Here is an 8,806-nt window from a genome sequence, read left to right on the forward strand (position 1 = left end):
GAAAATCATTATTGAAAGCCAATCCATGAGATAAACCAATAATCAAATTCCGGAAACAAATAATACGCTTGAAAAGTAATATGATAATTAAATAAAGAATTAATTCAAGAAATAAACGCATGCATCATTATTTAAAACAAAAGTCCACTCACAGTACTATTCCGACGGTCACGTATACGAGTTCCTCTATCGAGCCAGAGCCCGGTACGACATCCTGTACACGATTATATTCCGTGAATAATTATTCAACAATTTAATATGATTCCTAAAATCAATTCCTCATAATTACCTCTCCACTTCTTCTCGGATGCAACCCAAATTATACTACTAATACCAATTCGTTAATTTAAAGGTTCCAAGGCAGAACCGAGAGATATCCGACGGCCGGATTCTCGTAATTCGATAATCGAAACCCTAAACTTCAAAAATTCATAATTAATTCCAAGCTTCTCCAAAATTCACCAAATTTAATATACAAGCTCTACAATATTTATAGGATTTAATGGGCTAAAAACTGGAATTAAAACACAGCCCAACACGCCTCCACGCGCCACCCACAGTGGCGGCGCGTGGGGCTCACGCGCCGGTGGCCACCACCTCCAATGGCCACCAAATTTGGACAGTAGCTTCTACTCAACAAACCCAACCAACTTCCTAACTACAACATCATCCAATTTTACCTTGAAACAGTCGAAACCGGCTGGTGAAGTTTTTCCAGAAAAAACTCAAGAACCCTAGAATTTGAAATCGTCGATTCGACCTCCACACTGCAAATCGTGACTCAAGGCTAGGGGCAAAACAATCCTGGGCAAAAACCGAACCTTCGATGGTGATTTGGTGGTCGGGGACGGCCGGAAACGGTGGAATCGCCGGAAAGCTCAAACTGCCCCCGTGGACTTCCTTGCTTCGATTCGGGGTTTTCCGGCCAAATTGTTGAAAACCAAGGGCACCAGCGTGTTGAGGGGAAGGAGGCGACCCCGTGGTGGCCGGTTTTCCACCGGTTGATGGCCGGACGGCGGCAAATCGAAGGGGAAAGCAAACCGCCCGAAGAGGAAAGAGGGAGAGATCGGGGGAGAGGAGAGAGGAAGGTAGGTTTCCGGATTTGGAAACCTACCACAGTAAAATTTCCTAATTTATATATTTTTTTTACCATGAACAGTAAATTTCTTAAATCACTCAAAACTTTCGCATACGAACTCCAATTTTTACGTACCACATATGCCCGCGCTCGGGTTAACATCCTCTACAACTTTCATGAAGGAAATTTTCTCAAATTTTGGCCCGATCAAAAAGTCAACTTTTAGGGCCACTAAAAGTGCTTAAACGACAGTAAAAGTGAAAATAACGGTCGTTTACCGTCCAACTAACTTGTAAATTGGTAATTTAAGATACGGGACGTTACATTCTCCCCTCCTTATAAAAATTTCGCCCTCGAAATTTCATGCCGGTTAGAACATAAACAGCAGAGCAATTAATTCAAAAATATCACAATCTCGAAACTTATCACTCTTCCCTTAAATTAAACTTTCCTTTTCGTAACCTCAAATCGGCAATCAACAAAACTCTGATGATCTCCACTAGCCCTACATAGGATATTTCCACCCAACTGTATGACAAAACCTCACAACTACATCATTACAGATACAACATTGTTGAAAGTTCCCAACTCTGTATATACCAGATTCTTTAATGGACTACAAGGTTTCCAACACTAATTAATACTCCAAATCTGGTTCAAGAATTAATCAACTAGAAAAGAATTTCAATACTTGAAATAAACAATTCGTAATCTGAAACCTTGTCCGTCACAATAATTCAATCGATTCCATAGTAACCCCGCTGAACTTAACCATCCCACAAGAAAAGTTTACCCCTATTCGTGATTGAAAAACCTTATGTTCAAAGAAACCCGTAAATGATTCGAATATGTGAGCAGGAACACATGGTAGAATTTCGAGAATAAAGACTTATGGTTAAACCGAGGTCGGTGATTGAAATGAACCATACTTTGAGTACCACATAATGGAAAATTGACTAGCGTGTCAAGGGGGACGAGATATTGATGCAACAACTTATAACACATGCAAGAACAATTTCTTTCATAATCCCAAAAGACTTATCGAAGGAAAACCCCATTCGATGCTGTCGGAATCTCAAAACTTGTCGACTCTTCCTCTAGTTAAGTTTTCTTTTACAACCTCAAATCAACTACTTTAACAATCAATAGAATCTCCGGCAAACCCAACAACACAAACGAGAATAAAACATGCTTATAACCCCAAATTAACAACACTCAAGTCGAAGCACTTGTCTTGCCTAATAACGTAGCAACACAATCTCACAAATACATGAATTTCGGCGTCAAGAATTTCGTGTCCGCCAATAGCCCAAATGACGCAAGGTATCAGCATCACAAACCATTCGGTTGGAACAGTAGCATTCACAGAATTCTCATATAACTCGTACGGGGAAGATCTAACCCGTTCACTAACAACGTCGTGAAAATACATTGACCCACATTTAATACGTTCTCAATTCGTATAGGGGTTTGTGGGAAAGTCCAACCGCTAATAAAACACCATAAGATATTCGCAGATACCCCACAAGTCTAAAACTACCAATTTCCTTAACCACCACAGGACCACACTTTCATTTTGTCCGTTTGTGCCTAGATTTCTGGTCAAATGTCGTTTACGTAAATATCCCACAATTGTCAAAAGTAACGTAGGATAACTTTGATTAAACCGATAAGTTCCTATTCAAATAGTTTCTTCGGCTATCTTAAGACAATACTCTTTGAGTGCGACGTTTCCAATCAGGCTTAAATTCTTGTACGAAGGCTGCTACCATAGCGTTCCACCCTTTTCTTTGTGTTTTCAAATTGTATTAATCCAACAACCAACATTAAACTACAGACTACTTAAACATAGTCATCCCTTCATCCTTGACTTAAAATTGACACTTTTTTGGCAACAACCGTCTATTACTGAGCTGACAAAAAAATAAGGTGGTTAAAGATCCACTCTCCTAATAATACTTATTTAACAAAAATTCTAGTTACACCGACAACCTCAATTACCATACCACACGAACAATTATTACATCCAAATATCTCAAGCCTCATCTTAGTTCCTTTAATAGAATCTCATAAGAAACAATGAGATCGAAAATTTTCTGCATAAATTACTCCTTTTTCAAATTAAATGTAGACAGCAGCTTATCAAATTCAATCAATTGTTATGCAACTACTGCGGACCTATAATTTCTCAAACTGCCAATTTTTCAAATCAACGAGATCAGAAAGGATAAAACCTTATGGAACAGAAACGAACCACTTTTCCCCTTTTTGCATAAAATTTTTATATTCCCATTACATTCGAATAGAAAGCTAGAAGTCTGCAAATTCACCTTTCTAATAATCAAACTTTGCTTTGACCTTCCAATGGTCCAATCAATATTCAGAAATTTCACAATTCTACAAGGAAAAACCCTTTTCAAGAGAACACTGGACGAAACACAATCCCACGAAATTTAAAAACTTAGGCTCTCGTGAGTAAGAAACCGAGGTCTTCAAATTCAGTTGATATTTCTAATATAAAACTGCTTAGCTCAAAATGGAACATAATCTCGAGGAATGTTTTGGCACTTAAGATTTAGTCCCCCTCAATTTATGCACATAGTTCGATCTTGAGATATGCAAACACTTTTATGCCAACCTCATATTTTCCGTCCACACAATTCTGCTAATACCCGTGCTTTGGTGACCATATGTCAATTACACAAATCCCCTTCCTAAATTCTCGATTAAGGGTCACCACAGGACAGAAATGTTAATCAAGGTAAGAATCACAATTCAACAGACTTACCTATTCCACATATACTAACACCAGTGTAGAAAGAACTCATTCAATTTTTCCCAAATCAAAACATTTAATACAAGAACCCAACGCAAACAACAAACAGTTTTTTTTTTTTTTTTTCCAAAACAACAAACCATCATTCACCAGGTCTTTCTCGAATAAGTTGCTGGAGAGAGACGAAGGACGCTCGTCCAACCTTGTATCAATTAAGACAACACTCGAATCTAAAAGTGATCTTATAGCATGACAATCCAATTTCTCAAATTAATCGTCCAATATGTTGAATTATTTCATTAAAAAGGCAAACCTCAATATGCTTCACCCAATATAATTAAACAAACTGGTCAATTCTTTAACTTCAAATATTTCCCGACTTCAAAGATTTCCGGAACCAACTAGAAAACTTATTTCCATAAAGTTACTCTACTAACAATGCTTATAAAGTCACTACCAAACTGTCGATCAAAAGTTCCACCAAAACATATCGCAATTAATCTCCAAGACTTCACTAATCAAAACTCGAATCACATTCCGTATCATAAAGTAATCCCACTCGAAATACTACAAATATCTGACGATGTCATCTTAAAAAAAAATTCTCTGATATTACATTCCACCATCTCAATAAACATATAAATAAAAGGACACCTGTTAGCACGATATTACATACTAAAGGTTGATTCTAATTCTACTAGTTAGAAATATGGACCGAAGTCATAACTTTATAGTAAAACTTTAATCATTTCCTCGATTCCTCAAACTTCCACCACATATTAGCTTCAAAAACCCACTCTTTATCCGTTTTCCCATACATTTGACCAATTATAAATCAAAGTATCTAGAATTCACATTCTTCTAATCCAAACAAAGCTATCAATTGTTTCAGTCAAGTCAACAACCCAAAATGACTCGTTCCACTTATAATCTCCTATCTACTGTTATCACCTCCACTCCTTATTTACCATCCTCAGTGACCACAGTCACTAGAAAACATGGCATCCAGCTATACAACTCAGAATATTTATTCAATTTTCCTCCGCTGTCTACCAAAAGGTAATACGTTCACAATTCCCACATAAATTGTACAATTGAAGAAATTCCAGTCCAGATTTACCTACAATCGGTTTCTTGCACTAAGATTCTCAAGGGACCTCCCATCAACTTCCCAAAGTATTTTATAAACTGCTCTACAATCAATCACCTCACAACACACGTTTGCTTAAACTTGGTTCCAAACAGAACCACCATAATTACCGATTCTATTTCCACCAACAATCATGATTTTGAATTAATTACAGTCTCTAAAGATAGGTCAAACCGTAGTTGCTCATTTCCAGAAATGAAACACACCATCAAACTCCGGTCTCGTACCCTAAACCATGTTCCAATAATCCGTTGACATCGAGGAAAAGTTACTCCCAACATTTCCTCGAATCACATTTCATAGCACAACACAACCAGGTAGAGTGCTATTACCCTACCACAACCGGACAAGTATAAGACATGAAGACAATCCGATACACAGTGAAGTTCCTATGAGGTCGGTGTACACGAGGCATAGTACTTGAAGGAAATACCCACTAGACATGTACCTTACACACTGGATGAATACCACAGCACCGAAGAGTACACGATGGGGAACCGCTGCAGTCGGGCCATCACTCGGGAGGTACTGGGCAACACCTAGCATATAAGGTAACAGAATAGAAACGAGTCTACAGAATCTGACAACCTAATGCTCTGATACCAACTGACAGGACCCACCCCGGATTTCACCCTGAAGTCTGAAGTGGCCCTGCGGGGCCCACCTTAGAAGAAATTCGACCAAAAATTTGGCGGAACTTCCCCTAAAATGGGCTACCCAAAACCTGTAGAAAGCATTTACACTTCTAAATCAAATCATCCTTATACTTCTGGAGCCACCCTGCTCCCCAACTCAACACCAATCTCCAATTCACAAAACACAAACCTCAACTTGAAAAACATAAATCCCATAGGTAATCAGAGCAATTCTAATAGAAAGGTAAATAAGGACAACCTAACTCAAAGGCAACCGCGGAAGCTAGGCTGTTGACTATGCCTCAACTCCAATGTACGCCCGACCTCAACTAATTTCGCCTGCAAACTGGGCATTTGAAACCGAAGGGCCCAGGGGAAAGTAATTGAAAAACACGTTAGCGTGAGTGGACAAAAATAAATAATTTAATATGAATAAACCAAAATAAAACTTCATACTTTCCCACATTTTTCGATATATAAAAAAAATCCGGATACATGCAACATTTATAAAACACTTAAGAAAATAACCCGAAAAACGTTGAACTCCAGAAAACCGACTAGCCCCGCTAGTCACAACAACAGAGTAAAAGATTGAAATTTCAATACTCGAAAATATAAGTCCAGCCCCGCTGGTTAAGAAAACTCAGACTAGTCCCCGCTAGTCAAAAATAGTATAAGTAGGGGAAGATGATAGCCATACGAATAAGCCACTCAGGCTTGGTTGGGTGATAGCCTCCCAGGCTAAAGAACTCCCATAACTCCCGTAATATACCCTTACGCCACTAAGTGTAGCGATAGGATACTGGGCTACAGAATTACTGTCACAGAGACAGTAACCTGCGCCATAAAGGCGGAAGGGCTACGGTGATCCCATCACCGCGCCACAAAGGCGGAAAATCAATGCTAGCATGATAAAATCACCCCTCAGTATGGCACAGGGAAACATAAACGAAAATCCAGTAAATCCAAAATACATAAAGCTTCCCCCAACTCTCGCAAATGAATTTCCAACGACGTGTCCCACACGCCAAGAATATCTCAAATCAATAGCAAAAATGCGAGAAATAATAATAAATCATAATCTCCATAATTCGAAACAAAACCAATTCCAAAATCATCATCAAGGCATTCCCAATGCCAAAAATAAACTCATATTCAAAAAAATAAATAAGAAATAATTCCATCGAAATCCCATTTCGAAAATCTTTCAGAAATCTCAAATCGATGAATGAAATTAAATATGAAACTCCGGAAATCAACATAAATCACAAACTCGAATCCGAGCATAACGAATTAATATCCGAAATTCATGACCGAGGTAAATCATAATCCATCTCAGAAAATCATTATTGAAAGCCAATCCATGAGATAAACCAATAATCAAATTCCGGAAACAAATAATACGCTTGAAAAGTAATATGATAATTAAATAAAGAATTAATTCAAGAAATAAACGCATGCATCATTATTTAAAACAAAAGTCCACTCACAGTACTATTCCGACGGTCACGTATACGAGTTCCTCTATCGAGCCAGAGCCCGGTACGACATCCTGTACACGATTATATTCCGTGAATAATTATTCAACAATTTAATATGATTCCTAAAATCAATTCCTCATAATTACCTCTCCACTTCTTCTCGGATGCAACCCAAATTATACTACTAATACCAATTCGTTAATTTAAAGGTTCCAAGGCAGAACCGAGAGATATCCGACGGCCGGATTCTCGTAATTCGATAATCGAAACCCTAAACTTCAAAAATTCATAATTAATTCCAAGCTTCTCCAAAATTCACCAAATTTAATATACAAGCTCTACAATATTTATAGGATTTAATGGGCTAAAAACTGGAATTAAAACACAGCCCAACACGCCTCCACGCGCCACCCACAGTGGCGGCGCGTGGGGCTCACGCGCCGGTGGCCACCACCTCCAATGGCCACCAAATTTGGACAGTAGCTTCTACTCAACAAACCCAACCAACTTCCTAACTACAACATCATCCAATTTTACCTTGAAACAGTCGAAACCGGCTGGTGAAGTTTTTCCAGAAAAAACTCAAGAACCCTAGAATTTGAAATCGTCGATTCGACCTCCACACTGCAAATCGTGACTCAAGGCTAGGGGCAAAACAATCCTGGGCAAAAACCGAACCTTCGATGGTGATTTGGTGGTCGGGGACGGCCGGAAACGGTGGAATCGCCGGAAAGCTCAAACTGCCCCCGTGGACTTCCTTGCTTCGATTCGGGGTTTTCCGGCCAAATTGTTGAAAACCAAGGGCACCAGCGTGTTGAGGGGAAGGAGGCGACCCCGTGGTGGCCGGTTTTCCACCGGTTGATGGCCGGACGGCGGCAAATCGAAGGGGAAAGCAAACCGCCCGAAGAGGAAAGAGGGAGAGATCGGGGGAGAGGAGAGAGGAAGGTAGGTTTCCGGATTTGGAAACCTACCACAGTAAAATTTCCTAATTTATATATTTTTTTTACCATGAACAGTAAATTTCTTAAATCACTCAAAACTTTCGCATACGAACTCCAATTTTTACGTACCACATATGCCCGCGCTCGGGTTAACATCCTCTACAACTTTCATGAAGGAAATTTTCTCAAATTTTGGCCCGATCAAAAAGTCAACTTTTAGGGCCACTAAAAGTGCTTAAACGACAGTAAAAGTGAAAATAACGGTCGTTTACCGTCCAACTAACTTGTAAATTGGTAATTTAAGATACGGGACGTTACATTATATGGCCTTTTATGTGGCGCCATATTGTGAAGAAGTATCACTCATTGCACTCAAGTCATCTCTACATACCAAGCTATGTGTCTTTGTACAGGGAACGACAAAGCTCTCCTTTAGCAACATCTAAAGACCTGTTTGTAAGCTTCCACTTTCCATCACCAATATTTTGGTGGAAACCTTGTCTATCAAGAGCACTTGTAGACAATATGTTGACATGCAAATCAAAAATGTGCTTCACATCCTTCAATGTCATCTAGAAACCAAGATTAGTCTCGATGCAAATATCTCATATTCCTAAAATCTTGGAGTAGCTTGTATTACCCATCTTTAATATCTTAAAGTCACCTGCTTCATATGTAGAAAAAAGCTCCAAGTTGGAAGTGACATGACAACTTGTACCAATATCCAAGAACCAACCATGACCCT

Source organism: Rosa rugosa, chromosome 2 (assembly GCF_958449725.1).
Source record: "Rosa rugosa chromosome 2, drRosRugo1.1, whole genome shotgun sequence".
Classification (NCBI taxonomy): domain Eukaryota; kingdom Viridiplantae; phylum Streptophyta; class Magnoliopsida; order Rosales; family Rosaceae; genus Rosa; species Rosa rugosa.